This window comes from Ranitomeya variabilis, chromosome 7 (genome assembly GCF_051348905.1).
Source record: "Ranitomeya variabilis isolate aRanVar5 chromosome 7, aRanVar5.hap1, whole genome shotgun sequence".
Classification (NCBI taxonomy): Eukaryota; Metazoa; Chordata; class Amphibia; order Anura; family Dendrobatidae; genus Ranitomeya; species Ranitomeya variabilis.
Genome location: NC_135238.1, coordinates 60,153,806 through 60,174,721, shown reverse-complemented (window position 1 = coordinate 60,174,721; position 20,916 = coordinate 60,153,806).

Genomic DNA, 20,916 nt, shown 5'->3' with positions numbered 1-20,916 from the left:
ATGTATGTTTTCAAGACAATGGTGCGCCGTGTAGGCAAACCGTAATGTAACATTCGCCAAGCCTACACTAACAACTGTTAATAGTTTGTTGATTTTGTTTTCATTTTAACAAATAGTTATACAAAGCAGTGTTCACACACTGTAGCAAAAAAGTTACTGGTCTACCATGATTGTGAAAAAAAAACACAATACAACAGCAATATGTGAACAAAGTCTTATACAGCATTCCATTTGTTGTCTGTGGTATTTACATTACACAAAACAGGTTTTACAAATTGAGAAAAAAATTGGCTGAATGGCATAAAATAAAAAAAATAATTACTCACATAATAAAGACCAGAGTTCCTGCGCCGCCACTCCCCGTTGATCCTTGTATACTGTGTTGCAGTAGCGATGACTACCAAGGTGGCTGGGGCCAGCGACTGGCTGCAGCGGTCGCATGTGTAGTAGGGAATGTCATCACAATAAACAAGGAAAAACATGGAACAGCAGCACTGGAACACAGGAGATTTATTAGGTGATGTTGTGTTATATAAAGATCTACAGTGGAAATGAGGCAGTGATATTCTACAGCGCTGATTACTGCTGTGAAAAATTGTATGATAAAAATTGTAAAGGGGGAAATACACCATGACATGTTGGACACCTTGCCATGCTGTGCAATGCAAGACCATAAAGCTTGTCAAGTGACAAAACAGATATATTTCTGCAGTGTGTGAACACAATTTAAAAAATAAAAATGAATGCACAAAAGTCGGCACTGCATATCCACTACATGGGAATGTATCCTTAGTAATTTATGCTATTTCTCCCCCTTGGCCATATGAAATTAGAAATCAATTCAAATTCAAGGCAATTAGGTCCCACCAAAGTCTTTTGGGATCCGAATTATGATTCCATAAAACTTTGCATTTAGCCTTAGGAAAGACATTTCATGGTTGAGTTGTACGGCACAATCCACTCGGGTCAGATTCTGCTTTGTATTCCAAAACCATCATTTTGGATAAAAGTTAAGGGTAAGGCCAAATGGAGCAGTGAACAGATGCGGTTTTGTTATTGTTCAGCAATCACTTGATTTTATGGGGTGACGAGATGTTTCAGGCACAAAACTGCACAGCTGAGCGTCTTTCCGGGTGAAACAGCCATTCTCTTGCAAAATCAATTGACTATTTTTGAAATTGTTAAAACACTGCAAGACATGATTGCAGAGCCGCTGCTCCATTTGGCCTCACCTCCCGTGCATAAAAACTTTTAAAGAGAATCTGTCAGCAGGTTTTTGCTACCTCATCTGAGAGTAGCATAATGTAGGAAAAAAGACCCTGACTTCAACGATTTATCATTTCGTTTACTGGGTGCAGCAGTTGTGACAAAATCAGCATTTTTAGATTTAGCATGTCGCAAAGTTCAGAAAGTTGCCCCCGCCCACACCATTGACAGTGAGCTGCTTATCACAGCAGGGGGCGTGGTCAGACCAGTGCTCACATGCCATTTGGTCCAGGCAGTGATAATCTCCTGGTGATAAAACATTCATTGTATGGAAACAACAGCACACAGTCTAATAAGTGACATATGCCTGAAATCTGTGTCTCAGCCCCTATCTCAATCAGCAAAAACATGCTCACAGATTCCCTTTAAACAAAACTTTTTGACATTAACTTCGATTTTTTTTGTCCAGGTTACTGGAAATACATTTTTTTAATCAATCCACATAACTCAGAGCTACTTTTTTTTTTTCCTTTTCTTGCACCAAGAATGTACTAAATACCATGTCAAAATATACATCCTCGGCTATAAAAAAATGTTGCTTTCTCATCTATATTGATATTGATGTTTTGCCAAGCGCCAAGTTCAATGTTGTGACAAGACAAACCCAGGAATGAATACTATTAGATCAGAATATTTCGCTTAACAGCATAATAATGTAATGATAACAATATACAAGTGCTGCACACTGGCAAAATTGCTTTTTCCAACCAGTGATTAACTTCTAATTGTTACATTCCAAAGATCATTGAAACAACGTGTAACAATGAAGTGTTGTTAAATTGCATTTTGACAAAGTATTCATTAAAATATCATTTGGCTGAGAAATGTCATGCTTGTAGGTTTTTTTTATTAATGCAGCTATCTTTTTTCCTGCAGATCTCAGTTTCGCAAGTCAAAACGTTCAGCTCCTTGGATTTCTGCGGCTGTAGATTTCCTTGCATATTCAAGTGGTTGTAATCTGCTACATTCACCCTTCACACGCAGACCCATACAACCTTTCACCGGCGTAATGATGCCGCTTTGTAGGCTCGTTATAATACATATACTGATACTTAGCAGAAGCACCAGAGCAAGAGGTCATGTCGTAGGGTTGGAATTTGGCAGACTCGTTAAAAAAAAAAAAAAAACGGGTATGTGGCTCTACTGGGTGGTGGGTTCATGTAGCAGATTGCAAAAAAAAAAGTGACAAAGGTTAAGTCTAAAAGGACATTAAAATTGCTTGAGCCAGTTATGAGACTGAATAAATAAAAATGAAGAACAGCTGGCGATCGGGTGTGAAAGCCAAATAACCGCAGATCTTCGAGGCTCGGAACGACAAAAAGCATGGAGAGCAAAAACTGATAATACACACAATCCGCCATAACATAAAAAGCCATAACATTTATTATCTTGTAATGATGGCATTTATCAAAGGGTGAAATATTCTAAAAACCTATAAAATGGTGGAAAAAAACCACAAAGCCAGAAGTGGACCAATGACTATATTAAATAGTAGTCACAATTGCCAAATTACAAAAAACCCTACAAGATGACGGCACAAAAAGTCATAGTTACTCACCGATAACGGTGTTTCTCGGAGCCCATGACAGCACTACGGAGAGAGGGGATCCGCCCTTCAGGGACAGGAAACCTACAGATACATAAGGGCGGTACCTCTCCCTCGCATCAGTTGGTTTACAGAGCATCGGAGGACCTCCAGGTTAGTTTACAACAGAGAAAATACCACATTATAACATTTCTTAACAGAAAAGGAACCCCGTGCCTAAATTGTAATATATGAACTATATAAATCATATGTGATTAAAGGTGCTCACCGCACTCGTGATGGGAGGGAAATAAGCGAGTGCTGTCATGGGCTCCGAGAAACACCGTTATCGGTGAGTAACTATGACTTTCTCGGTCCCCCATGACAGCACTACGGAGAGAATTGCAGAGATTAAGCTTAGGGAGGGACCACCGCCTCAAGAACCCTTCGACCGAAGGTCAGGTCAGACACAGAGGCTAGATTTAATCTATAGTGCCTAAAAAAGGTCGACGGTGATGACCAGGTGGCCGCCTTACAGATCTGTTCTATTGATACCTCTGACCTCTCAGCCCATGAGGTAGCTACTGCTCTTGTGGAATGCGCTCTTATACCGTCCGGGATCGCATTCCCCGTGGATGAATATGCCAACGCTATTGCCTCTTTTATCCACCTTGCCAAGGTACCCTTGGATGCCCGGAATCCTTTTCTGGGACCCTGAAAACAGACAAAGAGAGAGCCTTCCTTCCTATACTCCCTAGTGGAATCTAGGTATTGGACTAGACATCTTCTGACGTCTAGGTTATGGAAGTTCTGCTCTTTCTCATTTCTAGGGTTCGGGCAGAAGGACGGCAGGGATATTTCCTGTGACCTATGGAATTTTGTTGCCACTTTTGGCAAATAGGCCGGGTCAGGTTTTAGAGTGACTCTATCATCCATGATTTTTGTGAAAGGGGGGTTAGAGGACAGGGCTTGAATGTCGCTTATCCTGCGTGCCGATGTTAAGGCTACTAGAAGAATGGTTTTTAGTGACAGTATTTTTATGGGAATCACATCTATGGGTTCGAATGGTGGACCAGATAATGCTGAAAGGACTAAGTTTAGGTCCCATGAGGGCATCTTTTGGGTAACTACAGGTTTTGATCTTGTTACCGCTTTAACGAATCTTATTATCCACGGGTTGGCTGCTATATTCTGGTTATAGAGAGCACCCAGGGCTGCTATCTGCACCTTAAGGGTACTAACCGCTAATCCTTGTTCCAGCCCTTTTTGTAGGAACTCAAGTATCTTATTAATTGAAGGTCCCTCCTGGATTTTGACTTTAGATACAGACAAGAATTTTTTCCATGTTTTGCCATAAATTTTGGTAGTAATAGGTTTTCTACATTTTAATAATGTTGTAACCAAGTTGTCTGAAAAACCTCTTTTTATTAATAGTTCCCGCTCAAAAGCCAGGCTGTCAAATGCAAGTTCGTCTCCTGTGGGTGGAGGATCGGTCCTTGCTGTAACAGGTCTGGCAAATTCGGAAGAACCCATGGGTCTGAGACTGATAGCATCCTTAGCCAGGAAAACCATGTCCTTTTTGGCCAGAATGGGGCAATAAGGATCATCTTTGTTTTGTCCTCTCTGACCTTGCGGATGACCGCCGGAATTAGGATGGTTGGTGGAAAGGCGTAAGTTAGTTTGTGTGTCCAAGGAATGAGAAAAGCATCCAGAGCCTGGGGATTCCCTTCTGGGTTTAGAGAACAAAATTTGTTTACTTTTTTGTTTTTGTGATTGGCGAACAGATCTATTGTTGGGGTTCCCCACATTCTCGTGATCTGGTTGTAAACGGACTGATTTAGGGACCATTCGCCTTGTCTCAACTGAGTTCGACTCAGGTAGTCTGCTTTCTCGTTTTTTGACCCTTGAATATGTAATGCGGAAAGGGAGAGTAGATTCGTTTCCGCCAGGCGGAGAATTTTGGCGGAGGAATTCATCAGTAACTGAGACCTTGTTCCCCCCTGGTGATTGATATAGGCTACTGTCACTATATTGTCCGAGAAAATTCGGACATGATGTCCTCGAATGTAGGGAAGAAATGATAGGAGAGCCTGATACACTGCCCAGAGTTCTTTTTGATTCGAGGATGCTGATAGTTCCTGAATTGACCAGTTGCCCTGAGTCACTCTGTTTCCCATGTGGGCTCCCCACCCCCTGGGACTTGCATCGGTTGTTATTACCCGGGATATTTCGGGTACCCAGGGAATCCCTCTTGAAATATTCTGGCTCTTTCCCCACCAGAGAAGGGAATGAATAACAGAGGAATTTAGAGTGACCCTGCTTTCCAGATTGTTTTTTAATATTACCTGCCATTCTAGTATGTGCCACTGAAGCTCTCTTGTGTGGAATTGTGCGAAGGGTATCGCCGGCAGGCATGAGGAAAGGGACCCCAATAGGGACATTGCCCTCCTTAGAGTCATGGAGGGGTTTTGCAGTGTTTGTGCTATCATGGCTAGTATTTTGTCCTTTTTGGGGCCCGGGAGCCGGCACTCTTGAACCCGGGAATCTAACGTCAGCCCTAGGAACTCCTGTACCTGAGAGGGTTCCAACTTCGACTTTTTTATATTTATGAGCCAACCCAAGTTCGTTAGAATAGTCATTACTCGGTCTCTCTGTTCTCTGCAACTTTGAGCCGAGTCGCTGGCAATAAGAAAATCGTCCAGGTAGGGAACTATGATAATGTTTTGTTCCCTTATGTGGGCCATCATCTCCGCTACTATTTTTGTGAATATCCGCGGAGCTATAGAAATCCCAAACGGAAGGGCCCTGTACTGGAAGTTTCTTATTTTCCCTTTTATGGACACCGCCATCCTGAGAAACTTTTGAGAAAGCTCGTGGATGGGCACATGATAATATGCGTCGGTTAGATCTATCACAACCATGTAGCAATTTGGAAAGAGAATCTTTATTGTGGATTTTATTGTCTCCATTTTGAATTTGTGATTTCTTACGTAGTTGTTTAAGTTCCTTAAATTTATAATTGTCCGAAAGGACCCGTCGGGTTTCGGTACCAGAAAGAGAGGGGAGAAAAACCCGTCCCCCATTTCCTGAGGAGAAATCTCCCGAATTACAGCTTTTTGTAGAAGGGAGATAATCTCTTTTTCTAGTGCCGCTTGCTCTATCGTCGAAGACCTCATTTTTGTCACAACATAATTTCGAGGAGGGAGGGAAAGGAAATCTATTTTTAGACCAGATTGTATGAGTCTTAGAATCCAGGTGTTGTTGGAAATTTTCTTCCAAGCAGGAAGAAATGTGGTGAGCCTTCCCCCCACCGCAGGGAGAATGTCATTTGGCGGGTTTTTTATCACGGGAGGTGTTGCCAAAGAGGTAGCCTCTATCTCGTCTTCTACCTTCTTCCCACTTATTTTGGTCTCTAGGTGGTCTTCGACGAAAAAATTTTCTACTCCGAAAGGACTGTTTAAATGGGGTTGGTCCCAGATTTGGAAACCCCTTCTTTTTGTCACCCGCTTTCTGGAGGATGTCATCCAGGGTTTCCCCAAATAAGAAGTTTCCCTCGCAAGGTATAGAACACAGCTTCAACTTTGTTTGGAGATCCCCTGGCCAGCTTTTAAGCCAAAGGGTCCTTCTGGCCGCGTTGGAGAGGGCAGCGGCTTTGGATGTTAGACGCACTGAGTCCGCTGAGGAGTCTGCTAGGAAAGCTGCTGCAGCTCTAATTGCAGGGATTGAGTCTAATAATTTATTCCTGGGTGATCCGTCCTTGATCTGGCTTTCCAACTGGTCAACCCATACCATTAAAGACCTGGAGGTGCAGGTTGCCGCGACTGCAGGTCTCAGGCTACCCCCAGCCGATTCCCAAGCCCCTTTGAGAAAGGTATCTGCTTTTTTGTCTAAGGGGTCTTTGAGGGTACCCATATCCTCAAATGGGAGCGCGAATTTTTTTGAAGCTTTGGCTACTGCCACGTCCAATTTGGGTGCCTTGTCCCAAGAAGTGGACGCTTCATCATCGAAGGGATATTTTCTTTTCAGCGAGGGTACTGAAGAATTTTTTCTGTCTGGTTTCTCCCATTCTTTTTTGATTAGAGTCTGGACATTGGAGTTTAACGGAAAAGCTCTCCGCTTTTTTTGTGTCAGACCTCCAAACATGATGTCTTGAGCCGTTTTATCAGGCCTGGGATCCTCAACCCCCATGGTGGCCCTGACGACTTTAACTAAAGCGTCCACTTCCTCTAATGGGAAACAGTGACGGCCCGAATCTTCATCAGAGGAAGATAGGGAGGATTTGGAATCATCAGAGTCCGCGTCCTCAGATGAGGATCGGACAGAGTGAGCATATACCGTCTCCTTCGCCTTTTCCTTCCCTTTTTTGGAGGATAACAGGGCATTCTGAACTTCTGATCTAATTATATTTTTAAGTTCAGAGGCAAAGTCAGGGGTTTCTTCACACAATAGATGCTGGATACAGGATTTACAAAGCTTTTTTCCCCAAGTTACCGGCAAAGCTTTGTTACATGTGGGGCAGACTCTATTTTTCTTTTTCTCCAGGCTCTTCTTACCCTAGTAAGGGAGAAGAGGGAGCCCTATTATAGGAGTGTATACTTTCACGAAGATCACTCACCATTCAGATGTGAAGGCAGGTACCGGTTCTGGAGGAGGGCCGGGATCTGGTAGTGGAGTCTCCTGAGGAGGGGAGTTAGTCCTTGCAGCAGATCTGCTGCGCTGTGTGGATCGACTGCTTGATCCACTTCTTCTGGAGCTCTTTGGGTCATTTTTCTTATGCTGCTGCTGCCTGGCTGGCAGCTGCTGGGAATCGCTGTCCTCCATAATGAAAGGGAGATAGTGCGACAACTAAGTGTGCACCATCTCCCTTTTTGAATCCGGCGCTCCCCCGGCGTTCTTCCTCATTTCCGGTCCTGCGCACATCCCCGGGAGAGGAGATATTACCGCGCATGCGCGCGGGGACGACCCGGAAGTTGATGCCGCATTTCCGGAGCGGCGGCCATCTTTCTTCACCCAGAGCGTGCAGCAGCCTGCACCGAAGCTCCGGGTGACCAGCGCCCCTTTGTCCATCGGAGTCCGGCGGCGGCCTCTCCCCCGCACACCCTGGAGAACCCCTCGGTCCCAGCGGTGGCGGCTTCGGGTGCCGGACACGCCGCGGCAGGAGCCTCCTCGCTGCCGGAACTCGGCTGCCCGGTCCCGGTCCTTGGATACGACGTCTTCTTTGCAGGTACTGCCGAAGAGAGGTTCCCCGTCAGGGACAGGAAACCAACTGATGCGAGGGAGAGGTACCGCCCTTATGTATCTGTAGGTTTCCTGTCCCTGAAGGGCGGATCCCCTCTCTCCGTAGTGCTGTCATGGGGGACCGAGAAATAGTAATTACATATAAAAAATAACTATCATAAGCACAGTAAAAATCCAACTAAAAAAAAGTACATAGAAAATGGAGATAAATCACTATATTGTCAGATCGTGTGCAAAAGATCATAGTCCTAAATATCAGCGTATAGGATCATTAGCATCTTTATGCTCGTAAGAGTCCCATTTAAAGAGGACTTGTCACCAGGTCAAAAGTGGCCAATTATTGACATTATTTTATTCCTACTGTTCCAGAATATTTTTTTTTTAATCTCTCATACAGCTCCAGAGACATGAACCTTTTAATTTACAGAGAACTTCTATGGACTTTGATGGAATCATGTAAAGCAGCCTAAAGACAAGGCATTAGGCCCTAAGTCTTAGGGAATTCTGAGAACAACACCTTCCTGTGACGACAATAAAAATGATCAATGGAGACACATGATGGGTTTAAAAAACAAAAACTGAATTCTCCAGGAGTAGTGAACATAAAATAAGTGCAAAAATGTGCAACTTTTTACCTGATGACAATTACTCTTTAAAGAGAATCTGTCATCAGATTTTTGCTATGTAATCTGAAGACAGCATGATATGCGGGCCAAGACACAGATTTCAGCAATGTGTTACTTATTAGGCTATGTGCGGTTTTCTCCATACTGTGAATGCTTTATCACCATGAAATTATCACTGTCTGGACCATAGGGCATGTGAGCACTGGTCTGACCACGCCCCCTCCTCTGATAAGCAGCTCACTGTCACTATACAATGTACACAGATAGTCTGTAGAGGGCAGGGCTATCTTTCTGAGCTCTGCTACATGCTACAGCTAAGAACTCTTACTGTATCACAACCGCTGCACCCAGTACACTAAGTGATACATTGTTGGAATCAGGATTGCTTTTCCTACATTATCCTGTTCTCAGAAAGGGTAACAAAAACGCACATTTCTCAGTGTATTTGGCACATATGGAACTAATAACCTTTTTGAAAATGTATTCAATACCGGCTATAAGAAAGTGCAATTTTGCGTCAACATTTGCCATTTTTAGACTTTCTCCTTAAAATTTGACTAAATCTCTGTCTCCTTGGATACTTTGTCCACTTTTCTCTTTACTTTTTAAATTTACTTTTTAAATTTGGCAAGTGCCAAGAAAAGCCTTCCGTTTTGGAGAAAATTTGTAGCATCTCATAATTTGCATTTTCTGCCGAAGTTTACAGCAAACACTGGCAAGAACCGCTTACAATTATTTTTGCATGCTTGGGCACTATAACCATTATTTTTTGGACTATTGCTCTTTTTCTAGCAAAGTAGAACTGGCATTATTCTACCACTAATACAGCTATTTAAGACTAAATTTCAGCTGCATACAAACTTATCAAGTTTGGACAAGGATGGATGTTTCCAGTGAAGTAAGCAAAGGTCACAGCTGTTCAGCTTAATATGGGACCCGGAGCTCAGTCTGAACAGAAGACTTTCGAAAATCTAATTTTCGTCCAAAAAACGAGCCACATGCACTCCAATTAAATAATCCTTATACTAAAATAAGCATGTACTGTATATATACACATGAACTCTCTATATACACTGTGCTAATGACATGAGCAGCATGAATAAATGTGAAGTATCTGGATCTGGCTCTGTCGTCAGACCATACCTCTGAATCCTGATTTTCCGGTATCTTGTTTACCATATAATGTAACTTACAGCTTCTTTACCAACCTTCCTGACTGCAACCTTGAACCCAACACACCGCTATCATGATGTTTATAATGTTATTTTATTGCCACCTACATGCTTGTCTTTCCTAGGAGTACTAGATCCATTTCGGATTGTAGATACGCTGTTCATTTGAAAATCCACAGCATTCCTCATTTGTTGAAAATGCCACAGATTTTCATTGGAGATTTAATTAATTGTAATGTAATGAGTTAAATCCGCAGCTAATAGCTAATCTCAGCTATTAAAACTGCAAGCAGCACTTGCCGACTTCATTGTTGAGATTCTATAAGTGACTCGGGACAGTTTTTATGCTGTCACAAAAGCATATGCTGATATAGAGATATATATATATATATATATATATATATATATATATATATATATATATATATATATATATATATATATATATATATATATATATATATATTTTATACACTCAAACACCGTGCTTCTCCAGAAATTGGACAGGGCCCTGGTTCTTATAATTTTGCTCCGAAGGATGGGATAGGGCTTATTTTCAGGGAATGTCTTATTTTTGTCCCCATGAACAACAAGCCACAATTGTACTTAAAAAAAAAAACATTTATCCAAATATAATCAGGTTATCACACACACACTAGACATATTGTACATGCCAGCCTGTCTCCTCTTCTTCTAGGCTCCCATAGTTACAGGACCTTTGGCAATATCATGATCACATGACTGTGGTATCACTAAAGGTCCTTAAGCAGTATTAACCTTGGAACAGAGGGCCCCTAAAAAAGTGGGGGTCCTGGGCAATGGACCAGTCATTTTCCTCCCACCTAACACCCGGACTGTAACTAGGGTTTATTTTTGGATTAGGGTTTAGATTTCAAGCATACTCCAAAAATCCAGTAAAATCATGCTAGGGTTTATTGTCTGGGAAATTATATATATATATATATATATATATATATATATATATATATATATATATATATATATATATTTTTTTTTTTATTTTTTTTTACAGTATGTATACAGTCATGGCCGAAAGTGTTGGCACCCTTGAAATTGTTCCAGAAAATGAAGTATTTTTCCCAGAAAATTATTGCGATCACACGTTTTGTTAAACAGGTTTATTTCCTTTGTGTGTATTGGAACAGAACAAAAAAAACTGAAAAAAGACAAATTAGACATCATTTTGCATGAAATCCCAAAAATGGGCAGGATACAGTTGTTAGCACCTTTCCAAAATTGTGGGTAAACAACTTTGCTACAAGCATGTGATGATCATTCAAACTTTCCTGTGGCAAGTAACAGGTTTGGGCAATAGGACAATCACACCTGAAACCAGATAAAAAGGTAAGAAGTTGACTAAATATTTGCACTCTGTGCCACACTAAGCATAGAGAACAGAAACAAGAGAACTGTCTGAAAACTTGAGAACCAAAGTTGTTGAAAAATATCATATATATCTCAAGGTTACAAGTCCATCTCCAGAGATATTAATGTTCCTTTGTACTCCGTGTGCAACATAAATCAAGAAGTAGCTAATCTCCCTGGCCGTGGTCAGCAAAGAAAAATTGATTAAAGGGTACAATGCAGGATAGTCCGGACAGTGGCTAAGCAGCCCCAATCAAGTCTCAAAGAAGTTCAAGCTGTCCTGCAGACTCAGTGTGCCTCAGTGTCAGCGCGAACTATCCGTCAACATTTGAATTAAATGAAACCCTATGGCAGGAAGACCCCCACAGGTGACGCACTGACATAAAAAGCTACACTGCAGTTTTCCAAAATGTATGTGAGTAAGCCTAATTCCGTCTGGAAAAGCATCTTGTGGACTAATGAGGCCAAGACAGAGCTTTTTGTTAAAGCACATCAATCTACTGTTTACCGGAAATGGAATGAGGCCTACAAAGAAAAGAACACAGTACCTACTGACAAATATGGTGGAGGTTTAGATATGTTTTGGGGTTGTTTTGCTGCGTCTGGCACTGGGTGACTTGACTGTTTGCAAGGCATCATGGAATCTGAAGATTACCAAAGGATTTTGGGTCACAGACTCACAATGCAATGACCAGTGTCAGAAAGCTGGGTTTGCGTTATAGGTCATGGGTCTTCCAGCAGGACAATGACTCCAAACGTACTTGAAGAAGCACCCAGAAATGGGAACAAATCCCTGTAGAGGCCTGGAGCAGTCTGCAAATGAAGAGTGGTCCAAAATTCCAGTTGAGAGGTGTAAGAAGCTTGTTGATGGTTAGGAAGCGATTGGTTGCAGTTATTTATTCCAAAGGTTGTGCAACCAAATATTAAGTTTAGGATGCCAACAATGTAGTCCTGCCCATTTTGGGGGTTTTGTGTGAAATGATGTCCAATTTGCCTTTTTTTGTGTTGTTCCAATACACACAAAGGAAATAAACATTTGTATAACAAAAACATGTGTAATTGCAATAATTTTCTGGGAAAAATAAATCATTTTCTGGAACAATTTCAAGGATGCCCACACTTTTGGCAATGACTGTAACAAATATATAATTTTTTTTTTTTATTATTATTACTGTACTCCCAAGAGTTATACCTTTTCAGTTTTTCCCATTGACATACAAGAGCTTTTTTTTTTTTTTTTTTTTTTTTTTTACGAGATGTGTTTTTGGCACATTTCTGGATACTTGTAGGTCCTGAATCATCACAGTGTTTGATTCTTTTCCCTAGATTTAAAAGAGTTCTATGGCCCGGTTCTCCTGAGTGTATAAAAAAAATGGTCAGTTTTTCATCCAGCAAACCTGAACGTTTTCATCCATACTGTCATCCGTGTGTCTGATTTTTACGTCCTTGTGACATCCATATGGCACCCATTTTTATACATCAACTTTTTAAAATGTACATGATCAAATAAAGTTTCCAAGGTCATAATAGCAAAGCTTCCGTTAAAAAAAGGTAAAGAAAACCTATTCAAAGGAACAGCTCTTATTTTTACTCACCCATACAGTTGAATGGGTGATTCTCATCGGATTCGCAAAAGAAACTAGTACATGCCGAGATATTTCACGTGCAGAATAGGTCCGTGAAAAAAAATTAAAACCGCTCATCTGTACAGCCTAATAGAATAACATTGATCCTAGTGTGCCGATGTGATGTCTTTTTTTCATGGACAGAAGACAAACTGAAAATATGGTTGCGTGAACCAATCCTAACAATTACCTTTATGTTTGCGTATCATTTATTTTTTTAGACTATTTTTTAAACTTGACATATTTTCATTTGTCTTTTTTTTATTTGGCATTAGGAGTGTAGTTTTCCTGATCCAGATGTTTTAGACTGATTCATATTTAGCCATTTTTTTAATTTTGCAAAAGTTATGTGCAAGTGTACTCCACTGTATCAATGAAGCATACAATCTGTCTAATTTTATTTTTGTGCAGTTGAAGACTAATGTCCAACATTTTGAAACTACTGTACGGCTGTTTGTGCTAAAAAGGCTCAAAAAGGTGAAAAACAAAGAAGCACATAATTTTCTGCAAAATTCTTCAATCCGTGTTATAAATTTTGTGACTAATTGAAGAATTTGGTGAAAAAAATGCATAGAATACCATAAAACAAAGAAAAGTCACTTTAAAAAGATGAATCAGCCCCATAATGTATTCAACTTTGTCAGGTCAACTTTTTTATAGATCTACACCCCGATCCATCAAGACTCGCATTTAGTACGCCAGTTTGGATGACAAGCAGAAGGAAGTAAAAAGCGCCAAATTCATTAAACGGTGCAGAATTCTGGCAAAAACTATTTGATGAATTGGCCCCTTAATGTCTAAACCAGTGTTTCCCAAACACCAGTCCTTAGGCCCCCAACACATCATGATTTCAGGATTTCCTTGTAACTGGCACAGGTGAAGGAATTATTATTAACTAGATGGAGGCCCGATGCTATCGCATCGGGAGGGAGGTGTGTGGTGCGCATGGTATATACAGTGTGTGTGTGCGCGTGCGTGGTGCGTACGGCGTATACAGTGTGTGTGTGTGTGTGTGTGTGTGTGGTGCGCACGGTATATACAGTGTGTGTGTGGGCGCGTGTGTGGTGCATACGGCGTATACAGTGTGTGTATGTATATATATATATATATATAATATATATGTGTGTTGCGCACGGTATATACAGTGTGTGTGTGCGCGCGTGTGTGGTGCGTACAGCGTATACAGTGTGTATGTATATATATATATATATATATATATATATATATATATATATATATATATATATATATATATGTGTGTGTGTGTATGCATGCGTGTGTGTGTGTGCATGCGTGTGCTGTCGGTCAGTGGGCGCGGCCTTCCTCAATACATTTGCATATCGAATACATCGACGTTCCCAACTCAGAAACAGGCAAATCCTCATAGCACACAATGACTGCGCTGGGCTGGTGGTGGGGATTCAAACTTGTTTTCATTTTAGACTGGACAACCCCTTTAATTCACTTACAGCTGACTTTAAGTTAATGGGGAAACACTACAATACAGTGAATCACTTCTAAGTAAGGTACAGCATGGGTAAGTACAACCTTGAAGCTGATGTAAACACTAAAGAGACTGGAGCTCTGGCACAAGCATTGATGCCCTTCTAAAACCTGATCAGCCATGGTGTCCATATTTGGAATCAAACTGATCTAATATTGGTAGACCTTAAACAAGGTCAACTGGCCTCATCATGGTATAGTGGTGGCAGAGCTGAGTAAAACAAAGTTTATATTTTATTTCACATCTCTGTTGTGGATATATTAGTGTATAATGTTTAGATTTTAATTTATGCTAAACCAAAGTAATGAAACATATCGCCAATCTACTGTACACAATAGGTGCAAAGATCAGTGAGGAGAGCAAAGCTGAGTCTCACTGCATGCCTCACACAGGAAAAGCCGGGTCTGACCTTCTCTGGGGACGTGTTCTTTTTTTCCTCTGCTTGACACCTCCTGTTTATGATTGGTCAACATCATGCAGGGGAAAAAGTACCTGCCCCAGGGAAGAACCTTTGATATTGCTCCCTTGGTCTTAGCATAAATTAAAATCTGAACTTCACAAGCTAATATCTCAACAATGGACTTAAGAAATTAAAAAAAAAAAAAAAAATGTATTCAGGTCTGCAGCTACCACGGTGTGGCCAGTTTACCATGTTAAAACTGGTGAAAGGTCCTCAATAAAAAAATGTAAGTATGAATAACATACTAACATTACTTTAAAGCAACTTCTAGGTATGGTTCCCATTCAAGGACCTTCTGACCTGGTACTGGGGCATGTCAATAGATCTACATGTTTCTGTGCCGTGTGAAACTCCAATTATCACTACGACAAATGAAGGAGCAGTCCGATTGCAGAGAGTGGAAAATTTCCAGGTACTGTCCAAGAGATCCAATATCTCGGAGTCTAAAGAGTATAGTGGTCAAAATTATTGTACTACTTAACAGTGGAGGAGAGGGTGGTTCACAGAGCGCACTCCTTCACCAAAGACGATCACCCCAATATTTCAGATGTTTTAAGTTGGAATTTCCTTTTTATAGATCTCTAAGATGGAGATTTAGTCTATAAGTTACTCAACAGAACTACCTCATACTCTTTCCTGGCTATACTATATTAAGAATTATGAAACTACAAGAATTTATGAATGTTGTTGCAATGAAGTTGTCTTGGCCAACTTGGGAATATAACTTTGGAACAGCTAAATTAGTTTAGAGGTCATTATTCACAAAGCGAAACAGCAGATCTTGTAATAAGACTGCCTTCACCGCCATAGACGAAAAAAAAATGTGAGAAAGTATGTGCTGTAAAAATGCAAATACATTGCAAATGCAAATACTGGGGTAAATATGTTAAAAAAAAAAAAAAATCAACTATGAAAACTATGCAATTCGTCAAGGTGTACTTTATAAGAAAATACAGTGCAGAAATATAATTTTTTGCATACAAATTTTTAGCAAGTCTATGAGAAAAATCTGCACTGCTCCCGGCAGTTTAACCCTTTAAATACTACGATAGATATTAATTGCAGCATTTAGAAGGCAGGGAGAGGGCGGGGGCTCCCTCTACTCTCCAATCGGCGCCCCTGTGAGGTAATCGCGACATGTCAATCCTTGCAATGGTGATCCAATGTCATCATGATGATTTCCATGTCACCAGGACTAGCAACTGACTTGTGTCAGTGCAGCACTGACAAGTTATAAACCACAGCAATGCTCCTCATCCCACAAAAAACAAGCTTTTAGAGTGTGACAGCAGCCAAACAGAAATACCGATATAAATCTGGTATTGCTGTAATCACAGCAGCCTGAAGAATAAAGTCGTACAGTCATTTATACTGCACGAGGAATAGCATAAAAAAATAAATACAATTCTTGACCTGTTGTTGATTTGTTCCTTCTACCTCCCAAAGATTACAGTAAGGCTCAGCTCACATTTATCCTTGTAAAAATATTAAAAAAAATTGGGTCTAAAGTAAAAAATTTTGTGAAAAAAAGGTAAATGTTAATGTTTTCCTTCTACATTGCTTCAGTTCCTGTGAAGCACCTGAAGGGTTAATACACTTCTTGAATAGTTTTGAGCACCTTGAGAGGTGCAGTTTTTAGAATTTCACTTTTGGGTATTTTCTGTCATATAGGCCCCTCAAAGTGACTTCACATGTGAGGTGGTCCCTAAAAAAAAAAATGGTTGTAAAAATGAGAAATTGCTGGTCAACTTTTAACCCTACTAATTTCCTAACCAAAAAAAATTATGTTTAAAAAATGTTGCTGATGTAAAGTAGACATGTGGGAAATGTTATTTATTAACTATTTTGTGTGACATATCTCTCTGGTTTAAGGGCATAAAACTTAAAAGTTTGAAAATTGCTAAATTTTCACCAAATTTTATGATTTTATGATTTTTAGCACAAATAAAACGCAAGCCATATCAAACAAATTTTACCACTATAATGAAGTACAATATATCATGAAAAAAAATCAGTCTCAGAATCAGTGGGATCCATTGAAGCGTTACAGAGTTATTTCCACAGAAGGTGACACTGGTCAGAACTGTAAAATTTGGCCTGGTCATGAAGGTGAAAACAGGCTGGGGGTGAAGGGGTTAAGTTGATAATTAAAAAATATTCACCAGCGGTTTTAAAGGTCCCCATACACATTAGATGACCGACAACAGAACGATGCTGCGGCAGATCATTTGACTGACAGCCATTTTAGCCAACACTCCCAAACACATAAGTTCTTTTGCGGCTGAGGTCTCCTGTGTTCTCTTTGAGAAAGTTGCCGGCTGACATGTTGGCTGGTGGCTAATCTCTGGGAGAACAATGGAATTGGACATGCCCGATTGACAACTTCCCCGACATGCAGTTGGCCGGCACCCCCCCCCCCCCCACCGTACACATTAGACCGTTGGCTGAACCCACTGATATCTTAAGACGAAGAGGATTAGGGTAAGGCCGAGTTCACACTTGCGAGTGCCGCCAGCACTCAGGACCGGAGCGTTCAGCTGCATAGAAATACATGCAACCGCACACTCTGTTCCTTAGTGCCGGCGGCAGTGCCAGGTATTGATGTGAGAGACTCGTGTGAGTTTCTCGCATTGCACTCGCAAGTGTGACCCCGGCCTAACTTGTGTTCAGGGGCTGGCTGGCACTTTTCAGCCTGGGGGGCAATCACAAGGCGGTGGCCCTCCTTTTCCCTGCTTATATCTGGCCACTGCATTAAAGTAGCAGAGATAATAGGCTTTAAAAACAGGCTGGTACACAGACATGGGAACAGAACGGAGCTTGCTGCATAGATATGGTAGCACAACCGAGCTTACTACAGAGATATGGGAGCAGAATCGAGCTTACTCCAGAGATATGGGAACAGAACGGAGCTTACTACAGAGATATGGGAGCAGAATCGAGCTTACTCCAGAGATATGGGAACAGAACGGAGCTTACTACAGAGATATGTGAGCAGAACAGAGCTTACTACAGAGATATGGGAGCAGAACCAAGCTTACTACAGAGATATGGGAACAGAGCAGAGCTTACTACAGAGATATGTGAGCAGAACAGAGCTTACTACAGAGAAATGGGAGCAGAACAGAGCTTACTATAGAGATATGGGAGCAGAACCAAGCTTACTACAGAGATATGGGAGCAGAACCGAGCTTACTACAGACATAAGGGAGCAGAACCGAGCTTAATAAGTCTACTACATGGAACCAAGCCTGCTACATAGAAACTGGAGCAGAACCGAGATTACGACATACATACTGTACCATAATTTAGATTACTACATTGATACAGTACCAGAACCAAGCTTACTGCTTAGATATGGTGCCATAACGGAGCATACTTACAAACATACAGACAACAATACGTCTACACAGTGCCTAGTACTATCACCACTACACAGTGAACACATATTATAATATCACCATTACCTCTACATGAAACTACACTCTATACAAAGACCAATGATGCCACCATACACTCCCTGACAGGAGTTATGTCGCTTATCCATGTTATGTAAATAAAAGCTTATAACCTGACGTTAAATTCATCCATTGGTTGTATAAATTATTCTTTTGAAAGCTGAAACCCTCCGAAATGTGGTTTAGGTTAAGAAAACAAATTGTCATCAATGCAGAAATATTGATCAGTTAATGGACACAGAATGGTCAGATTTTGGCAAGACAAAAGTTTTGACGCCCACAGAAAGTAATGTGATATTCAAACAAATAATTAACTTAAAATACAAATATATGTTGCTTAACATTGGTGAATGAAGTTGTGGTGCTATTAGAGTCATATTTAATATTTTGTGGGACTTCCATGAGCTTGAAGGACTGCATCCATGCGGTTCAACAATGATTCATACAATTTATTAATGAAGTCATCAGGAATAGCAAAGAATGCAGTCTTACATGCCTCCCAGAGTTCACCCAGATTCTTTGGTTTTGTCTTCCAAGCTTCCTCTTTCATCCTACCCCAAACATGCTCAATGGTGTTCATGTCTGGTGACTGGGCTGGCCAGTCCTTGAGCACCTTGATCTTTTTTGCCTGGAGGAACTTTGTTGTAGAGATGGATGTATGAGATGGAGCACCATCCTGCTGCAGAATTTGACCCCTTTTATTATTTGGAATATAAGAGGTAGCTAATACTTCTTGATATTTTAGGCTATTGATATTGCTTTCCACCTTGCAAACGTTTTGCACACCCCCATACTGAATGTAACCCCAGACCATGATCTTTCCACCACCAAATTTAACTGTTTTCTGGGTGTATTTTGGAGCCATACCGGCTCCAGTAGGTCTCCTGCAGTATTTGCGGCTGCTGTGCTGTAATTCTACTGAAGATTCATCAGAGAAATCCACCTTCTGACACTTTTCCAGCGTCCAGCTGTTTAGCAGGCTGTGGGGCTTTGCAAATGCCACTCGGTTTTTTATTTGCCTTTTGTTTAGTGCTGGCTTCTGGGCACTGATACGACCATGGAGGCCATTTCGAGACAGAATCATACAAACTGTTCTAGTTGACACAGGGACTTGAAGTGACCAGGCCTGTTGGAGCTCTGCTGTATTGGAAGAGGGGCTTGCTTTGGATTTTCTAACCAAAAAACATTCCTCCTGAGCAGTTGTCTTGCGGGGTCTGCCGGACCTGGGCTTATCAAACACATCTCCAGTCTCTTCAAATCTTTTTTTAATTCTTTGTACTTGACGCTGAGAAACATTAAAGGTGCCCGCCACCTCTGCAGTGGATCTGGTCTCTTGATAATCCAGGCTTTGGTCGCAGGGTGGATTTTTGGCATGTTGTCAGAGCCTAAGTTGCAGTTCAAGTGAAGGTCTGGGGTGCTGGGTTTCTTTTTATACACACACACTAATTAACCGATCATTTACTGAGCACATGTGAGGATGTAAAACTAGGATTGGGTGCATTATATGACCAGGCGACAAAACTTTTGTCTTGCTAAAATCTGACCATTCTGTGTCCATTAACTGATCAATATTTCTGCATTGATGCCAATTTTTTTTCGTAACCTAAACCACATTTTGGAGGGTTTCAACTTTCAAAAGAATAATTTATACAACCAAAGGATGAATTTAACGTCAGGTTATAAGCTTTTATTTACATAACATGGATAAGCGACATAACTTCTGTCAGGGAGTGTACACCTTTTGCTACTTGTATACTACAATACTGATCATTAATTTAAAAAAATCACAATGCTAAGTGCCATTGTATACAGGAACTCTGTATTTACTGTCAGTGTAAAGATAATACAGTGATCACTCGTGACATTATACACAGGAGATCTGTATAAGGTGTCGGTGTACAGGTAATACAGTGATCACCACTGCCAGTGACATTATACACAGGAGCTTTGTATATAATATACAGTGTATAGTGTCAGTGTATAGGTAATACACTGACTCACTAGTGACGTTTCTAGCTGAAGTCCTTCATCTTTGCTTTTCATTTTCATCCAGCACAGACCGCCGTCACTTCTTCCAGCCAGGACTCATCTCTGCACAAAATAACACAGTTACCTAGAGCACGGATTCCAGAGCACATTCCCCACTTTTTCCCTTTCTTCTACACTACACATCTGAATATAGAGGTGCACCCACAATCAATATATAATTGGTTATTATGCAACCTCATAGATTGTAAGCTTGCGAGAAGGGCCCTCATTCCTTTTGGTATCTGTTGATCTATGTGTTTATTGTTATGCTTAATGTCCATTGTCTGTACAAGTCCCCTGTAAAATGTAAAGTGTTGCGGAATATGTTGGCACTATAGAAATAAATTATAATTATTATTTATTATTATTAACCCACCATTCCAAATATAAATTATAATCCACCACTGTGCAACCACTAACTATAAATAGCCACTTTCCCCATTTAATATATAAATTAATTAGCACCTGTACTCTTTCCCCCAATTCATTACCAGTCACTTCATCCTCAACGCCCCCCACTATGTACCTACCACTCTAAACCTAACCCCGATTCATTATAGTTACATGCCCCTCCCGCCCCAATTCAGAGTCATGTCTTTCTCTCCCACCCTCTATTCATTATCAACTGCTC